Raw genomic sequence first — 20,396 nt, forward strand, 5'->3', positions numbered from 1 at the left:
GGGTTTGACTTAAATATATTTTATCAGTTATTAATACCTAAGTCTAGGATTGCTTTTATATATTTGTTATGGATCGAATTATTATATACATAATATTATTAGATGTTGACTTATAGTAGATAAATAAAATTTGACTTGGAATTACCCATATAAGTAAACCTACATAAATTTTTCTTATGATTCCATAGTACCTTTTTTTGTTTTGAGGGATCGAAAAATTCAACTTGTAGGTAGAAATTAACCCGATATTGAAAATAATTAATGCATTCTACTGAACCATTTTTTATACCTCTTTTTGTATATAATTCATTTTCATAAATTTGGACACAAAAAAAATACTTCTTAAAACTTTTTAGATTTTACTTTCATGTAGCAAAAATAAATTTTTGTTATTGTTATACTTTAAAATGTAAACCCATGCCTAGCACGGGTTAGAATAGTTTGGTAAAGTATCTAAATTCAAGAGGTAATAAATGTATACACATTCACATAATAAGTTAGGTGTAATCTAAGTATTTTAAGGAGTTCTCTAGAGCAATTATAAGAAAAGATCCTTAGCTGAATACATTACCGATTATTATAGGAAACCCAACTGCACGACTTGCTAGAAATATAATTTTCAATCTGTAGTTTTGTTCGACATTTAATCTTCTAGTTAAACACAAAAGGGGGAAAAAGGGAGTCATCGCCGACAATATTTCATGAAATTCTAGCAATGTTTTATACGAAATTTTAGGAAATTTCCTCTTTGTACAACGGAGGAATTTTATCCCTTTAAAGAAATCTTTCCAAACCAAGTTTCAATCATATCGCAACTAAAACTTTATAAGGGAAAACTTTACATATCCGTACAGTTACCTTGAAAAACCAATTTAAGATCGGAAAATTATTATAAAAAAAGTCAGAAAAAGTATTTTGATGTAGAGATAGACGTGTTGAAAAACATAAGCCAAAAAATAAAAGTAAAAATAATTATGAGAAATTTACAATTCTTCCAAATACATGCTTTTGATGTCACTTATGAGAAATTTCAAACTTTGCCCCTTCCAAATGGTATTGATTTGAGGGAAGTTTTTGCATGTGAGGTTGGAGAACACTTTGCTCTGATCGATGTATCTCACACCAAGATTTGTTTGTTAGAAGATTTGGAGAGTGGAAAGTGGAATGTGATGATTTATTGTGGCCAGAAACTTGGATTGTGAATCGAGAGATTGGCATCATCTTTGCGATTACTCAATACGGGTTCTACCTATTGGTTCAATCCAAAATGGTAATGTTTTATTTAAATTAAGAACCAACAGCGTACGCTCAAATACTTGCCATTGTTGTTGGTAATGCGTTATGTCATATTGTTTCAACCATGATATGAAGCGAGAAGCAGTGATGATAATGCCAGAACTAAGTCGGTTCATTTGATTCTGCCACGCTCAAAGTAGGTATGGTTTTTTTTTTTTTTTTAATTATTACTTATTAGTAGACAAGTAGAAATATTTTTAAATACCGGGAAAAGTATTTTGGAGCATTTGGTAATGTAATTTTGGCAAGGGGATGATTTGAAATTCTTACATAAATTTATTTTGGTATGGTAATCATTCGTGTCAAGTTGTTGTTATTGTTATGTTTTTTCGTATAATGGTTCTCATGCATTGGAGCTTCATCGGTTTTGGTAATTGGCTGGTCAGAGAAACATATGTCCGCAGCAATATTAGAGCAGATTAATTAGTGCTCAATTTCTTATATTAGTTTTCTAATCCAGGCATGGAAGTATTTTTCAGAATCAATAGGTGCAGCCTCGTAGTGTAGCTAATGGTGTGGGTTACTACATGGAGACTCAATTTGGCTTTGCTGGATGGTGTGGGGTTTTGTTTGATATCATGGATGTCATTTTTGACTTTTTATTTATTTGTTTGTTTATTTTTGTGGTGATACCCCTCAGATACAACAGAAGCAGCCCGAGATGGAATTTAAGCTCGTCTCATTTGATTCATTGTTTTCATCTATGGCCGAAATGGACCCTAATACAGTTAACTAACACCTCATTTGATTCTGCCACCTCCTAAAGTATTAGCCATTCATTTTCTGGCTTGACACTGTTTGCTTCTTCATTGATTGCCATGACTAGACCAGGAATTAAAAAGCAAAGAAGATACAAACTGTATTAAATTAAACACCCACTTCAATATAACCCCAACTTCAAGGTGAGCAGAAAACTCAACCAATTAATATCAAATTTTACTAAGAGACTTGATCAAATAATTAGTTACAGTAATGATGATAATAAGTGAATATTCAAGCATCACAGTGTAACAAATAATACTAACTCAATGTAAAATTAGGTCCATATGGGTGCGTAATGCACCCATATGGATGACAGGGTCAATTCTCGTCCGATGCACCCATATGCATTCAATGTAAATTAGTTCGATGATGGTTCAATTCTCATCGGTTTCTTGTGATCTTGTTGGATCACAGGATCACCCTTAAAATAGGTTAGAGTAAGAATAGGTGTAGATAATGACAATTGATAAAACAAAAGTAAAATTAGGTAATTAAAATAAAAGAAAAGGTAAACTTTTTGAGAGTCGTGACAAACATCACTGTCCTAAACCGAGTTTTTTACCAAAATAACACTCTTTCTAAAAAATATTCCCAATGTGATTCACTTTCAAATTTTATTCTCAAATCGATGTTATTGTTGCCACCTAATTACCCTGATTGCCATGTAGGATAACAAGAAAGGAAAGCCTTAATCTAGTTTATAGTTTCCAATAAAACTAAAAATTTAAACTGTTTTATTATAGAGGCACAAGAAAATTTCATAACTTTGATAATTTCCTTATAATTATTTAAAATAAATTTGACCATTATTGACCTTGCTATTATTGCTCTCTGCAATTTTTTTTAAATGTATCAAACTTATTGCATATATTTTTTCAAAAATAAATTTGCAAAATACAAAAATTGCAATGAACATTATAAGCAATAATAAGAAAAAGTTAAAAAACTTCAAGGTTATCATAGTTGTTTATGTTACGCTTTCTACTCCTTGAAAAGTACTTTTACAAAAAGTAATCAAACTATTGCAATTAAGATAATGCTAAAGTTTCTCAAAAGTAACACAGGCCATTAATTGATGTTGAATAAATGTGCAAAAATACTTCAAGTATACGAGATTATTTGATTATGTGATAGAGAGGCACTACAAATGAACATGCTTATATTGAGCATGAATTTATGTTGTTACGTAGTTTTTCTCTTAGACATTTTATCAAGCACACGGTGTGAGAAATCATTTGTTAAAGCAATTAGTATTCAAAATTTTTTGAAGGCCATAAGAATGTTCCAAAAACTGTATAATAGAAAAGACAAGAGAATAATCTTCATTTACGTTGAAATTATCAATTCGAGGAGAATATTTTCATCTACAGATACAATATCAGGAATGATAATGAAGTTTTGGATGTTGTTAATATAAATATTGACTTTTAACAATTACATTCGACAAGGAAAAATAACGAAAGGACAAAAAATAATAAAGGAAAAAAAAGTGGGTAGGTTCAGAGAGAGAATCAGGGAAGATATTAATTGGGAAAGAGAGATAGTATGTGCCTCTATCTCTATCCTACCACATATGCAACCTATGTGGAAAAAAAAGAATTATAAATGTAATAAATTTTAAAATTAAGTTACTTTGGTTATATGTTTCAAAAGAAGAGTTATTTTGGCAATAAACTCGTCCTAAACCTAAAGTCGTGATGACTTCCCTACGTGCCGGTTTTGACGGTCACCCACGTAAGGCTCCAGGATGAAACCCAAACGCAGCTTTTTCCTTCTCAATATGCACGTACAGTGGAAGATCAATGTAGAACTAACCAATCTTATTGCCCAATTGATCTACTCTAATATGATGGTGGGGATCACAAGTACAAAACCTACTGCCTTGTTGATAAGCTATCAAGCATTTGCTTGAATTTTCCGATGTCACGCCAAATTCTGAGCAGTCCCTGTTGATTATAACCAAGTTCGTTTGCAGATTCATCAAGTAAATAAGCTAAAGAAGGATGGTTGATAAGCTTTATAGGGATGGTCAGTCTCACCATTGCTTTATTACTTGTTCCCACTAGCAAAGGAACATAACCTTTCCTAACAGAACCTTCTATCCCTGCCTCATTGGTGCTTCTCAATCTTTCATAAGGGGGAGATGAGCTCTTATCTCTTCCTCTCATTTTGCTTCTTCTAATCTAACAAGATGTACTGCAAAAATGTTCTTACTTGTACCATATATAAAGCTCTTGAAATCTTGAAGAACATAATTAATTGAATGGACTTTAAATTACTTGGACTCGGGCAACTTCTGGGGAAGGATGTTAGGGGGTACCCACCCATCGTTTTGTTTCATGTAATTAGAAGCTTATAGCTCTTTCCTACAGACCAAAAAAAGCATTAAGGATAAATGGTCAAGATGACTTTTTTAATAAAAAGGTCGTTTTCGATATTGACTCGGAGACGTATGTGTGGGCTATTTGTCAAACGTCGTATTGAGGTGTCCAGTGGCGTGCTAATTACTAAATGACTGCTTCAAAGTCAGGGAGTTGGGAAAGGATAATGAACAATTGTGTAGCTAATGGTTTCAAGACATGACCGTTTTGATCTGAGAACAAAATCAGCCAAGTAGTGGATGCAAGTTATAGATGCATAATCGAATAAGAGGGAGAAGGAAAAGACGATATGCTTTATCATTTCCATTCCCTTGAGAATAATACATTGGTAGAACATGTCTTTTACTGTCTTCCCAGTCAAACAACAACTTGTAAGAAATCATTTCTCCAGTATTATTAAGCATTTAAATAGACAAAGTTGATGCTTTTCTATGCCTCTTTAATCTCTGTTGGACACCCTTAGCGGTCTTGTGGTTTCAATGTGGCTTTCTTTTTCTGATTCTTGGAAATTTTTTCATTTTCTTAGCAAACAAAAGTTGAAGTTTTCCAAGAGTTTCTATTGAAATGTTATGCTTATTAGTAATTACCCCAGATTCTTGATTCTAATTTTGTACTCATTGTTGGAATAGTTTGTGAATTGAAATAGAAATAAAACTTGATAAATTCAAAATATTGGACAAAAGAAAAATGCTTAATGTAGCCTCTTGATGACCATTATATATAGTGAGGAAATAGTTTTGGCATTTTTTTTGTCCGTTGAAAGAGATTAATTGCAACCTCTTGATGATCATTATAATGAGAAAAAGGTTTTGGTATTTTTGCCCATTAAAGGAGACTAAAACAGCCTCTTGATGATCATTGAAGTGAGGAAATTGTGACTCTTTAGTTTTGATATCTTTTGGGTTGTCTTTTCTATATAAATGACAAGGTTTTAGTAAAACAAACTTACTTAGCCATTTTAATCCCTTTTAGTAAAAGACCTTTTGGTTTTGCTGTCAAAAGTTCTTCATTCTTGTTGTATTCTAGAGGTATATTGCCTTAACACAAAAGCAAACTATTAAGTGTAGTGGGAGCAATAAACACCTTAAGGATAGTGTTCGTATACACCTCAAGAATCATCAACAAATCCCCTTTCTTTTGTGAAATTTATTAATGAAGTTTCTACACTCTTCTATTATCTTGTTTTATTTTCCTAACAATCTTAAGATGTTCATTGATTCTCTATCGAGTGCAATGGAGGCTCCAACTAGAAATGTTCTCAAGACCATAAGCCAAAATGTTACCAAACTTGATAGGCTTGATAGAACAGGAACCAATTTCAATCGATGAAAGGATAAAATGTTATTCTTTCTCACTGCCCTCAAAGTGCCCTATGTGCTTGACCCAAGTCTTCAACCAATTCCAGAGCCAAAGAATGGTGATTTTGAGGATTTAAAAGCACAAAGGCATAAGTATGAAGATGACGAAGTATTATGTAGAGGCCATATCATGGATACTCTCTCATATAGGCTCTACAACATGTATACATCTGTCAAGTCGCCAAGGGAGATTTGGACCGCTTTGGAGTACAAGTATACTACTCAAAAGTAAGGTGCGGACAAATTTCTTATTAAAAAGTATTTTGACTTTGTTATTACTGAAGGTTCTTCTCTTCTTGATCAAGTGCATGATCTACAACTTTTGGTTTCAAAACTTAAAGATCTAGGCGTTGAGATTCCTGAATCATTCCAAGTGGGGGCAATATCAAAGTTGCTTCCTAGTTGGAATGATTATCAAAAGAAACTTCTACACACAATTGAATCGTTCTTGGTAGACCAAATGTTGAAGCATCTCCGTATAGAGGAGGATGTTAGGATTCTCCAAGAAAAAGAATTAGCATCTAGTCCTAAGGTGAACTATGTGGATCAGAGGAAGAATTACAACAATGGTCAAGGGTCTAAGAAGAGAAAATCTTCTAGACAAAATACTATAAGTGCAAAAGATAAGAAAGAATCGGATATGTTACAATTGTGGTAAAAAGGGGCATTCTAAGAAAGAGTATGACCAAAATAAAAAACAAAAAAAAAAAGAATAATGCACAAGCAAGTCTTGTTGAAAACAAAGACATTGCTGAGATTGCTACAATGGTGTCTGAGTGGAGAATGTCTATGATCTCCAAATTGAAAGTAGCTTCATCTTTGTTGAATTCCAGTGATTGGTGGTATGACTCCGGTGCAACCATACATGTGTGCAATGATAAGTCCATATTCAACACCTATGAAGATGCTCCCGGAGGACAGGTAGTTGTAATGGACAATCATGACATCGACAAAGTGCATGGAAAAGGGGTTGTGGATTTCAGCAAGAAATTAGTGCTCACTAATGTACTACATGTTCTGGACATGAGGAAGAATCTTGTATCAACTGATAGACTTAATAAAAGTGGTCTTAAAGTTGTACTTGAGTCTGACAAAATATTTTTTTTTTTTTTTTGGTCAAAGCCAAGAAATGACTTTTGAAAACTTTACAAACCTTAACCCAGCAGGAAACCACAAAAGCCGGCAACTTTTGTAGTTCCTGCAGGAGACTTGTAAACCTACCCCAAATCCCCCCCAACCCCGATGTGGGATATCAACCTATGCAAAGAGACCCCAATTACCTCGGAAAGGCTGATGTCTTTTTTGTCAAAGCCAAGAAATGACTTTTGATAACTTTACAAATCTTAACCTAGCAGGAAACCACAAAAGTCGGCAACTTTTATGGTTTCTGCAGGAGACTTCTAAACCTACCCCAAATCCCCCCCAACCCCGATGTGGGATATCAACCTATGCAGGGAACCTGCTACTAAGACCTAAAGAGACCCCAATTACCTCGGAAAGGCTGATGTCTTTTTTGTCAAAGCCAAGAAATGACTTTTGATAACTTTACAAACCTTAACCCAGTAGGAAACCACAAAAGCCGGCAACTTTTATGGTTCCTGCAGGAGACTTATAAACCTACCCCTAATCCCCCCCAACCCCGATGTGGGATATCAACCTATGTAGGGAACCTGCTACTAAGACCTAAAGAGACCCCAATTACTCCGGAAAGGCTGATGTCTTTTTTGTCAAAGCCAAGAAATGACTTTTGATAACTTTACAAACCTTAACCCAGCTGGAAACCACAAAAGCCGGCAACTTTTATGGTTCCTGCAGGAGACTTATAAACCTACCCCAAATCCCCCCCAACCCCGATGTGGGATATCAACCTGTGCAGGGAACCTGCTACTAAGACCTAAAGAGACCCCAATTACCCCGGAAAGGCTAATGTCTTTTTTGTCAAAGCCAAGAAATGACTTTTGATAACTTTACAAACCTTAATCCAACAGGAAACCACAAAAGCCGGCAACTTTTATGGTTCCTGCAGGAGACTTATAAACCTACCCCAAATCCCCCCCAACCCCTATGTGGGATATCAACCTATGCAGGAAACCTGCTACTAAGACCTAAAGAGACCCCAATTACCCCGGAAAGGCTGATGTCTTTTTTGTCAAAGCCAAGAATGACTTTTGATAACTTTACAAACCTTAACCCAGCAGGAAACCACAAAAGCCGGCAACTTTTGTAGTTCCTGCAGGAGACTTGTAAACCTACCCCAAATCCCCCCCAACCCTGATATGGGATATCAACCTATGCAGGGAACCTGCTACTAAGACCTAAAGAGACCCCAATTACCCCGAAAAGGCTGATGTCTTTTTTGTCAAAGCCAAGAAATGACTTTTGATAAAGTCTGACAAAATAATCTTGTCCAAAAGTGGTGTATTTGTAGAACAAGGTTATTCATGTGATAGAATGTTCAAATTGAATATTAATAAAGTTTCTATTTATGCTTATATGGTTGATTCTTCTTATTCTTTATGGCATGATGGGCTAGGACATTTTAGTAGTAAAACTTTACATTTTATGTCCAAACATTGCCTATAGTGATAAAGAAGAAAAGAAATGTGAAACTTGTGTTCAAACAAAACTGATAAGGTTGCCTTTTTCTAAGGATGAAAGAAATACAAAATTGCTTGAACTTGTTCATTCTGATGTATGTGAACTAAACGGTTTTCTTACAAGAGGTGGTAATAGATATTTTATTATTTATTGATGATTCTTCAAGATTTGTTCATGTCTATTTTATGAAATGTAAAGATTAGTATTTTACGATGTTCAAATCTTACAAAAAACTTGTTGAAAATCAATTAGAAAAGAAAATCAAAATATTGAAAAGTGATAGAGAAGGTGAATATTTTCCTAGTGAATTCTTAATGATTTGCGAACAAAATGGTATTTACACCAAACAAGTGCACCTTATACTCCACAACAAAATGGTTTCGCCGAAAGAAAAAATAGAACTTTGGAAGACATGGTTAATTCCATGTTGGTAAGTTCTAGATTGCCAAAGAATTTGTAGGGTGAAACTTTATTGGCTGCATGTCATATGCATAGTAAAATTCTTTCATTAAAAACAAAAGTCTCTCCATATGAGGTGTGGAGAGGGAAAAATCAAACCTAAGTTATATTAGAGTTTGGGGTTGCATTACTTACTATAGGGTCCCAAACAATAAAAGAAATAAATTGGGACCAAGAGCACTTAAAAATGTGTTTGTAGGTTATGCAGAAAATTCTAAAACTTATAGGTTGCTTGACCTTAATTCTAATATTATAGTTGAATCAAGAGACATGCAACCTTTTTAGAATAAGTTTCTCAAAGATTCAAAACCTATTGTGGATCCTACTAATGGTTCAAAACCACTCCAATTTATTGGTTCTTCTTCAAGTAATAAAAAGAAGGTAAGTAACACTCCTATTGAACTTTAGAGAAGTCAAAGACCAAGGAAAGAAAAACATCTATCCTCATATGTCACATCTTCACAAGTTATTGTTTTCTTAGTTGAAGCCAATAGGGAATCTCTACAAAATAAGATTCCGATCTTGTTGAATGTAGAAGATGATCCAAAAACATTTAATGGATCTATGTCATCAAGAGATGCTTCTTTTTTTAGGGAAGTGATAAATGATGAATGGACTCATTATTGTCTAACAATACTTGGGTTCTAGTTGATTTACCTCAAAATTCAAAACCAATAGGTTTTAAATGGGTATTTAGTAGAAAATATGCAATGGGTGGATCTTTACTAACCTTTAAAGCAAGGTTAGTATCTAAAAAACTTAAACAAAAAGGAGGAATAGACTATTTTGATACTTATGCACCAATTGCAAGAATAATTTCCATTATAGTGCTATTGTCCCTAGCTTCATTGTACAATTTGTTTGTACATCAAATGGATGTTAAAATAGCATTCTTAAATAGTGACTTGGATGAAGCGTTGTATATGGGACAACCTGAAGGATTTGTTATGTCTCGAAATGAAAAGAAAGTATGCAAGTTAGTTAAATCATTATATGGCCTGAAGCAAGCACCTAAATAATAGCATGAGAAATTTGAATCTGTATTTCTCTTGAGTGGATTTAGGTACAATAATGCTAATATGTGCATTTATGAAAAATATACTCAAGAGTATTGTGTGATCATTTGTCTCTATGTAGATGATATAAAAGGTGTAGAAGATACTAAGAAGTATCTTTTTTCAAGGTTTAAAAGGAAAGACCTTGGTGAGCTGGATACTATCTTAGGTATCAAAGTTAGGAAATATAATGGGGGTTATGGTTTGTGTCAATCTCACAATATTGAAAAGATATTGAACAAGTTTTAACATATTAAGGTCAAAGAAGTGAGTACTCCCTTTGATCCTAGCTTGAAGCTTCATGAAAATTTTGGAAATCCAATTGCTCAACTTGAATATGCTAGTGCAATTGGAAGTTTGATAAATGCAATGCATTGTACAAGACCAGATATTGTATATGCAGTTTGTAGACTTGCTAGATATACTAAAAATCCTACTGTGGACCATTGGAAGTCCATTGAGAGGATTTTTGGTTATCTTAAAAGAACCAAGAGTCTAGGACTCTTTTATAATAAATTTCCACCAGCACTTGAAGGTTACTTGGATGCTAGTTGGTTCACTAATGTGAGTGACAAAAATTCCACAACCATGTGGATATTCAAATTGGGAGGTAGTGTAATCTCATGGTCTTCTAAGAAGCAAACCGTGATTGCTCATTACCATGAAAGCTGAATTTATAGCTTTGGTTGTTGCATGTAAAGAGGTGGAATGGCTTAAGCATTTGTTACTTGATATCAAGTTGTGGCCACAACCTATGCCTCCGATCTCTTTATATTGTGATAGTGAAGCCACTACGTTTAGAATCTTAAATAAGGTATATAATGGTAAATCTTGACATATTAGTCTAAAACATGATTATCTTAGACAAATATTGAGAGGTGGCATTGTGGCAGTTTTACATATAAGAACGTGCAACAATTTAGTGGATCCGTTGATTAAGCTTTTACCAAGGGACTTAGTGAATACAACGTCATTGGGAAGGGGGTTGAAACCATTTGTTTAAAGTCACTTACAATGGGAACCCTACCTTTATTCTAGCACTATCACTAGATGAAAAGGTTTAAAGGGTAATAACAAGTTGTGTAAGTGATTGTGAACACTAGTACTTTGTATACAAAGTTACCCTACTAGTGTGTAAAATGGGAGGTTGAATATATGATCAGTTATATTCTTAATGAAATGTAATTGCTTTCAAAGTTCTTTGTTACATAAAACTTGAAAGTGATTTCACCTATATGATCATAGAAGTGGTGCCGCTTCTAGCAAAGGTACGATTTACTTTTTGTAAATGATCATGAAACTAGGATGAAGCACATGGCCGGTAATAGTACTAAAATTTTGTAAATTGATCAAATGTTTAAATGCCTTGTGTGTGGTATTTCTTGGCTAATTTACAAATCTTGGTTTAATGTTTTATAAACAACCATGATTTGATTAGTTCAAAGTGATATACTAACACTAAAAAATAAGTTTAAATCTAATGATATTTATCTTTATGCATGGTATTTTATGTGTGTTAGTTTGTTTATTTCATTCACAAACTAAGTGGGGGATTGTTGGTATAGTTTGCGAATTGAAATAGAAATAAAACTTGTTAAATTCAAAATATTTGACAAAAGAAAAATGCTTAAATCAGCCTCTTGATGGCCATCATAGTGAGGAAACGGTTTTGGCATTTTTTTGGTCCATTGAATGAGACTAATTGCAACCTTTTGATGATCATTATAGTGAGGAAATGGTTTTGATATTTTTACCCATTAAAGGAGAGTAAAACAACCTCTTGATGATCATTGAAGTAAGGAAATTGTGACTCTTTAGTTTTGATGACTTTTGGATTGTCTTTCCTATATAAATGACAAGTGTTTAGTAAAACAAACTTATTTAGCCATTTTGATCCTTTCTTAGGAAAAAATCTTTTTGTTTTTGCTGTTAAAAGTTCTTCATTCTTGTTGTATTCTAGAGGTATATTGCCTTAACCCAGAAGCAAACTACTAAGTGTAGTAGGGGTAATAAACACCTTAAGGATAGTGTTTGTACACGTCTCAAAAATCATCAACAAATTCCCTTTCTGTTATGAAATTTATTAGTGAAGTTTCTGCACTCTTCTATTATCTTGTTTTATTTTCTTAACACTTATAACTGTAGCTAAATTTTTCATTTTATATCTCAATTGAAATATAACGATGAGTGGTTCGGTGGCTTTCATGTTTTGAGATCAAAAATTTAGGAGTCTTGAAAGTTGAAACTCTCAAAGAGCAAGATTTTGAGGGTTAATACCACTTTGTCCCCCCAAACTTTGAATGATTACCCACTTCAGTCCCTAAACTTCAAAATGGGACACTTAAGTCCCTAAACTTATAAATACCTCCCACTTAAGGAAAATTGTTAACAAATTCTGAATGCCGTTGGTGGTCGAAATGTCCCATTTTATAAGGGTTTAGGGATTTAAGTGTCCCATTTTATAAGTTTAGGGACTTAAGTGGGAGGTATTTATAAGTTTAGAGACTTAAGTGTCCCATTTTAAAGTTTAGGGACTGAAGTGGGTAATTGTCCAAAGTTTGGGGGGACAAAGTGGAATTAGAAGAAGAGAGGAATTCTGTGGCCGTGCGGCGCAATAAAAGTTGGTCAAAACTCAGTAAGGACACTTTCGACATTTTGAATGAAATTGTTCTTGAAAGAAAATATATACTGTGGTAATATTTTAAGTTGTGAGTGATGCCTACTGGTGCAAGAAAATTATTTTTTTGAATTTATGCTGCATTTGTTACAAGTATGGCACTGACCGAATCTACCTAAATAAGCAAACATTGCCCCTCCAATTAGTATTCGTCGGTTTTAATGCTCGATCAACGGGCTTACTCAAGTTTCAGAATTTCTTTTTTAAACGTTATTTGCACCCTTTATAACTTTTCACACATCCCTATTATAAATTATGTCTTCTATATATACTTGTCATCCTAATTAGTAAATATTCATTTATACTTGTATAATAAATATCCGTACGTATAATTCACATACTTCCATATTTCATATATTTCAAAGCTATTCTAAAAAATATTCTTACTTTTGAATTGACCATAAACAATACGATAATAAACTTTTAATACATTATATGCCATGAATAATACTTCAACTTCTGAACAATTTTAAAATATCAGGAAAGATAATGACATATAATCTGAGTTATGTAACAAATGTTAGCAAGATATGTCCTAATTTCTATAAACATACATACATATACATATATATATATATATATATATAATCTTTGAAAATCAAAGTAATTTTATCCATACCTTTAGTCATGTAGCTTTCAATTATATGTGTACTATTCATGTAGGAATTGAGTAAATTTCAATTTCGAACTTAAAACTAATAGCACTCTCCCACTTTAGTCTTTAAATACCAATTTTAGGCGCATTTCTCCCTAAAGTATAAAAGCTCTCTCATTTCAATATAATCATTGACGGAATCATCAAAGCTAACGCAATAGCAGGTAAGTTATGCTCAATGTGTGACAGAATATTTTTTTTTTTTGACGATTTTGTTAGTGATTGTGCTGAAATGGAATAGATATCATTCAAAGTAAATTGTCAAAAATTGAAGTTCAATGACTAAAATAAGATCATTTTAGTTTAAAGGTATAAATTGGAAGTCAACCATGCAAAAATATATGCGTAATGTTAAACATGGAATTTTCGTGCCAAATTTTTAATCATACTTTTGACAAAAAAAAAAAAATCATTAATATGCGCATCTATAATTCTCGTATTCTACCCATCTCATATTTTATTAATTAAGTTTGTCATTTTCCCTAAAAAGTATTTTTACATGTGCTAAAAAATAAATAGAGTATATGGTTATTATCATTTTTAAATTCATATATTGCACAAGACTTTGGCAGTGACAAAATTCGACTACTTAATTTCTAGTTGAATTTGATTCGTGTTCTTGAAATTTGGCTCTATTTGGTGATTTTGTGATGTCTGTGGACCTTGTTTGATCCCTTATACACATTCCTAATGGTGTGAGGATCCCTTTTATATAATAGTTGGATTCAAAAGTCGCCGGAATAATTTTCGGATGATGATTCCAGTCATTCGGCTGGAAATTTTCTAGCTTCCGGCAAAGCTTCTTGGGCTAAGATCCAATCAAAATGGACCGGATCCCTTTGTGAGATGAAATGGGTCGGCTCTGAGTCGTCCCAGGTCAAGCCCATCCATTTCTTGTAGCTTTTTTCCTTCCCCAAAATTTCCTTCATTTTTTCATTTTTTGCTTTTTCTTTTTCCTTGACCTTTTCTTTTTCAATTTTTTCTTTTTTTGTCCCTCTTTTATTTGCTGAGCTTATGTTGTAAATGGGCTTTTTGGGTTGATTGAGTTGGTTTTGGGTTCTAACATGGACTAAGAGTTAGGCTTATGTCTTCTACTGTGGAGTTTTTGCTTGTATTTTTTTATGCACTGATCAAATATTTAACTTGGATTTGTTGATATATTTTACTTTATCTTTGTTGATATTCAAGAAAATTGTTGCATGGCAAACATATTGCAACTGTAATCTAATTAGTAATTTGTCCCATGTAACAAATTTACTCTCTTGCTAACATATTTGGATAATTACTCTATTTATTCATATGCACAAAGAACCAAAACAAATCTGTACACAATTTAAATATGGGCAGTGGTGGAGGCAGCAGGGTCCCCGCCCCCCTTAAATTTCTAAAATCTTATTTAACCTCTATGAAATTTTACAATTTCTCAATTAAGTCATTCTCTTGCCCCCTGAAATCTTAATGTATTGCTCTCTTTCCTTCGCTTTTGCCTTGTACATACAAAAATTCAAATGTCTACTTTTTTAAAACTCACAAAATATTTATATGCAGCATTCATGAGTCGCCCCCAATTCACATATTCCTGACTCCGCCATTGAACCTGGGCATTGTGCATTGCGTGGTAACCAAAAACTAGTGTCACCTAAATCTTGCTAGAGAAAACATTGACTAATGGACCTTTCCAAAGAATATCCAAAGTGAATTGCCTAATGGCCCTTGAGGCTTTCATGGAAGTTCGTTCTGTATTTTTTCAAAGAAAGATGTTAATAGACGACAGCTTCCTCTTAACCATAAATTTCATTGAATAACCTTCTAAGCTACTGCGCGCGCACACACACATATATATATATATGTATATATGTATATGTATGTATTGTCGATTATCACATTCTGTATTTAATACAGGGATTGTTCCCAGGCCATCAGAAGGAACCCGAGCGAAGAAAAAAAGAAAGAAAACCCTTCAGGCAGCGGAAGACTAAAATAATTGGTTGAAATAGCATGGTAGACATTGTGATTCTATTATAAGCAAAGACAATGTGATTGTGAAAAAGAAAGACATCCACATAACTTAAATTCTCATTCCACCACATAGTTGTTTCTTAAGTTCACATAAAGCACAAGTAGTGCCAGAAGTACATTGTCAGAACCATATAGTGTGACTTATTCATGAATTTCACTTAGTAGTCACCATATATAGTTTGATAGTTCTAGGATATAATATCCCGATTAGTATGAGACTGGATTAATAATGTCAAACACTCAAAGTTGGTGCTGAAAGATCATGTGCAGCAGCAATTACTTTTGATACTCCTGGTGCAAATTACAGAACTGTTTGGGCTCTAAGCAAGTAGTTTCCCAATATCAAGACATTTGTCCGTGCTCATGATGTTGATCATGGCCTCAATTTGGAAAAGGCTGGTGCAACAGCGGTATCCCTCTCTTACCTTGAACCTGTTATCATTTTCCCTCACTGTTTCAATCCTGCGTGTACTGGAACATAAACGAATTCTTTCAGGATTACATTATCTAGATCTTTTCCTTTGAATATTCTCCCCTCAGAGACGTCAGCTTTCTGCATATAACTTGCACTTCAGTAAAATTGGGGAATTCATGCTTCACCTTTGAGTTCTGAATTGAAAAAGTTTTGCAGGTAGTTCCAGAGACTTTGGAACCAAGTCTACAGTTAGTAGCTGCAGTACTCGCACAAGTAAGTCAATAGGTATGATGAAGGTACTCCCAGTAGTTTCATTTGCAAATAAGTAGCTGATATCATCAGTATAGCATTTATCACCTGTATGGATTTCAACAGTGACCGAATATAACTTTAAGAACAAACATATGTCAGAATATTTGAGTCTCCTCGGTCAAAGACTCAGTGTTCTTTGAACTTTAGACTGAGTTTACAAAAAAACAGTAAGAATTGTTTAATTTTCAGAATGTAATACAGTATTATCATATAGAATCTTGTTGTAGCTCTAGTTATTGGTATTTTAACTCCTATATGCATTTCATACCATGTTTCTGTGTGTAAAAAATGGATAGGCCAAACGAACATTAGGCGATGCTGATAACCTTACAGAAGAGAGAGTTGATAAAGTGGTCAAGGAATTTCTGCAAGACTTCAATGAGGGTTACCAAGAAGCCAAAGGCTGGCCTTTAGCTTATGTCATCTCAAAAGCAGCCTTGAATGCATATACAAGAATTCTGGTCGAGAGATTCCCAAATTTCAAGGTGAATTGTGTGTGTCCTGGCTTTGTCAAAACAGATATAAATTATAATACTGGCACTCTGCCTGTAGAAGAAAGTGCTGAAAGTCCTGTGAAGCTAGCTCTGCTGCCCAGTGATGGACCTTCTGGCTTGTTCTTTTCCCGTAACCAAGTCACATCTTTTGAATGAAAACGATCCTTTAGAAACAGTTGTTGTGGTCAAAGATTAAGTTGTCGACATGTACTTTCTAAGTATACTAGTTCCATGTCATTTTCGAAGATGAAGACTATGATTTGCTCTGTTAAAGTTGAGACACTCCTAACCCAAATATAAGCAGTTATTGCCTGGTTTATGCAAAAGATGTTTTATACCTTCTGTTCGCAGCTTCATGTATGATATGCAGGTTTGTATTAGGGCATGTTGAGTGATTTCCCCTGTTATGACTTACGACAACTCATCTTTAGGCTGAAGTACTGTATCAATTTGCTAGAAGAACAGGATGATAGTATGCTGCAGAATCAAATCAATACACATTGAGGGTTTCGTCTTTTTTAGCTCTGCACTAACTGGATATGCACTCGTATAAAAGTTGGGACTTGTGCATGAAAGATGTACTTAAAGAGGAAAAAAGTGAACGCATCTGTCTTGCTGGAAATTTAAGAAAAGAGTAAAGACTAAAGAGAGAATTAATCTGCTAAATCTGAAAAACAAAGTATTAATTTTAATGTTTGAAAACTCAAAAGACGAAGACTGCAGTATTCTTCCAAGAATAAAAGAAGAAATGAAAGGGAAAAAAATGCGACAGGCCTAAGAGAAGAAAAAAAATGAGAGGACAATCAGGCAAAAGTAACAGTATCATCCAATTCGAATAAGACTGCTTCCATTGAAGTCTGAAACCCTGAATATTTAGCTAGAAGGAGATAATCTGGTCTTTAATTCAGATGCATTGTTGATCTCTCTTATGTTACTCGTTCTGTTTGAAGCTGCTTAGAGCTTGTGGAAGAATATGCTGAGAAAACGGCTTCCATCCGACATTGTGAATGTCGATGTAGAATGGAACAAATATAAGAAGACACATAGTATTAAACTAAAGCTTGCTTATCAGACCAATTACGATAGGGCCAGGCAAGCATTTTCGTATAAATTGGCAGGGCATATTTCCAGTTGTCCATGCATGTTGAAGATTTTTTTTTACGGGAATAAGAAAGTATAGTATACAAGTGGTCAAAACCTCAAATACATCTTCTAGTACTAATCCAAATTCCTCCAAGTACAGCTTTGCTCTCCACTAATGGCAGAGCCAACCAGTGGTAACAGGCAGCTGAAAAGGTTTTTTAACTGTTAATACTTATATGATTCAGTGCATAGAAAACTTTTCTTGAGAACTAAAATGTGTCTGTCATATATTGACTGCTCCACGGTGATTAATCTGCTGACCCCCCCTTTTTTTAATTTAGATATGCAGTAGTAACAGGGGCAAACAAAGGGATCGGATTGGAGATATGCAGGCAATTAGCTTCTCAGGGAATCACTGTGGTGCTGACCGCTAGAGATGAGAAGAAGGGAATCGATGCTCTTGAGAAGTTCAAAAGTACTCCAGCTGGAACCACAGATAATTTGTTTTTTCATCAACTTGATGTGGCTAATTCTTCGAGTGTTGCTTCCCTGGCCGAATTTGTCAAGATTCAGTTTGGAAGGCTTGATATCCCGGTATCCGGAAAAAATTTCACTGGCAGCTGTTGTATTTTCTTGGTTTCTTAACTATACGATTTCAGAGTTAAACGAATTTTGTGCTTTATCAGAAGTATATTTTTAGCTATTATTTGAACAATTTTGCACTCTTATAGACACCATGGAATAACTACTAATGCTTTAATAGACTTGTAAGAGGGCATGCCCACAAAGTTCTTTACGACCAAATACGCTTTTCCCTTTTTCCAATTGAAATTTTGTGGTTTCAGGTCAACAATGCGGGGATTCCTGGAGCTATTGTAAATGGTGATGCTCTAAGAGCTGCAGCCGTAAGCTTCTTGTACCTCAAGTTGGCGTTGACATAGTGCGATTTGCTTGAAGACATAGTAAACTTTGAATAGTAACGGTTAACAGATGACATGGTTTTGAGTTTTGACCTATGGCAGACGGGGCAAGCTCCATTCGACTTGGAAGTTATATTGACCCAGACATGTGAGTTGGGAGTAGAATGCTTGCAGACGAATTACTATGGTGCAAGAAGAATGGTTGGAGCCCTTCTTCCTCTTCTCCAACTGTCACAATCACCTAGAATTGTCAGCATTTCCTCATTAACGGGGAAGTTGGAGGTACAGAACTTGTTGATTTGCTTCTTTAAGTAAGTGGATATTCGATTATGCAATATGATGCTACATAATTGATGTTTTAAGCAAAGCTGTTTAAGATGCTTAACATCAGGGTCAAACCATGCTTTCTACTGACCTTAGGGTACCTCTAATTTTGGCTCTAGACCCTCTAATACCAGCTAGGCAACTATGATTCAAAAAGTTGGTTATTTTTCGTGATCAAAGCTCTTCCAGGATTTGCAAGCCATTGTCAACTATTGAACACTAAATTCAGTTCCTTCAACTGAAGAGTTACTATGATGGCTCATATGGCATCTCGTGTTTCTTTTGCTCTTTCAGTTTATTAAAAAAATGAGACTACAAGAGCAATTCACTTGATTTTCTCATCATCTATCAGAATATCCCAAATGAATGGGCTAAAGGAATACTAGGCGATGTTGATAACCTCATAGAGGAGAGGGTGGATGATGTGTTGAATGAATTCCAAGAAGACTTGAAACAGTGTTCCCTAAAAGCCCAAGGTTGGGCTATACCATATGCAGTATCAAAAGCGGCTATGAATGCTTATACAAGAATCCTTGCCAAGAAATTCCCTAATTTTAAGGTGAATTGTGTTTGTCCTGGCTTTGTCAAAACAGATATAAACTACTCCCTCCGTCCCAAAATTTGGGACGTTTTTCGGGAATAGCACTTTTTATGCACAGTAAAATGGTGGACTGTACTTTTCATATTCTTCCAGTTTTACCCCTTGTCTATCACACGAAAATAGCCAGCCAAAAGCAAAAAGTCACAAGAATGGTGAGAGTGTGCATGTGTTGTGGTGGGCCATATGTAATTGTTTATTATTAGTTGATGGAATCTTGTCATTATTACTAAGGGTATAAAAGGAAAGTAGTAGTGAAAGTTGTTTGACTTTTGCCATGAGACTCTTATTTTGGGACAACAAAAAAGTGAAAACATGACATTAACAATGGGACGGAGGGAGTACAATATTGGCTGGTTGAGTGTAGAAGAAGGCGCTAAAGGTCCAGTAAAGCTAGCTTGTTGCCTGATGATGGACCTACTGGCTTGTTCTTTTCTCTTAATGAAGTCACATCTTTTGATACCAAATGACTAATTTATACTTAGTCATTGTGGTCAAAGATCAACTTTTAGCCTTAAGCTTTTCCATGTGTAGGAATGTCATTTGATTTTCATCGCTAGGTGCTACGATTTGTTCAAGACAGCACTATCATAGGTTTCAACACAGGATTGGTTGATCAATCTCAGAGCTACAAATGTACTAATAATGAATGTTCAATAGGCCCAAATCCCAATTCGTGGCTTTCCACCCTTTTATAACAACGTACTATCTGTATGCTCTATTTTGTCTCTTGAATTTGGGTTAGCTACTGTTAAAATTATCATCCAATTGTATGGTGGTTGTATTTCATACATCAAATCAATGTAATAATACAATCATGTGTGTAAACGTATACTAAGGATCTGTTTGAATAATTGATACGCTTTTAAGAGTATTTGTCTAAAATTTAAACTGCAAATACATACATTTCTAACATATGATGGTAATATTATTTTAGGAGTGGTTTAATGTGTTTATAGGGTTTTTTTAAATGATAGTAAAATTCTTTTT

At 34.3% G+C, this 20,396-nt stretch overlaps 1 pseudogene; it reads left to right on the forward strand.

The window, feature by feature from the left end:
• The first annotated feature begins 15,508 nt into the window (after window positions 1-15,508).
• On the forward strand, window positions 15,509-19,876 carry LOC113688437 ((+)-neomenthol dehydrogenase-like; annotated as a pseudogene).
• Window positions 19,877-20,396: the final 520 nt, after the last annotated feature.

Source organism: Coffea arabica, chromosome 5e (genome assembly GCF_036785885.1).
Source record: "Coffea arabica cultivar ET-39 chromosome 5e, Coffea Arabica ET-39 HiFi, whole genome shotgun sequence".
Taxonomy (NCBI): domain Eukaryota; kingdom Viridiplantae; phylum Streptophyta; class Magnoliopsida; order Gentianales; family Rubiaceae; genus Coffea; species Coffea arabica.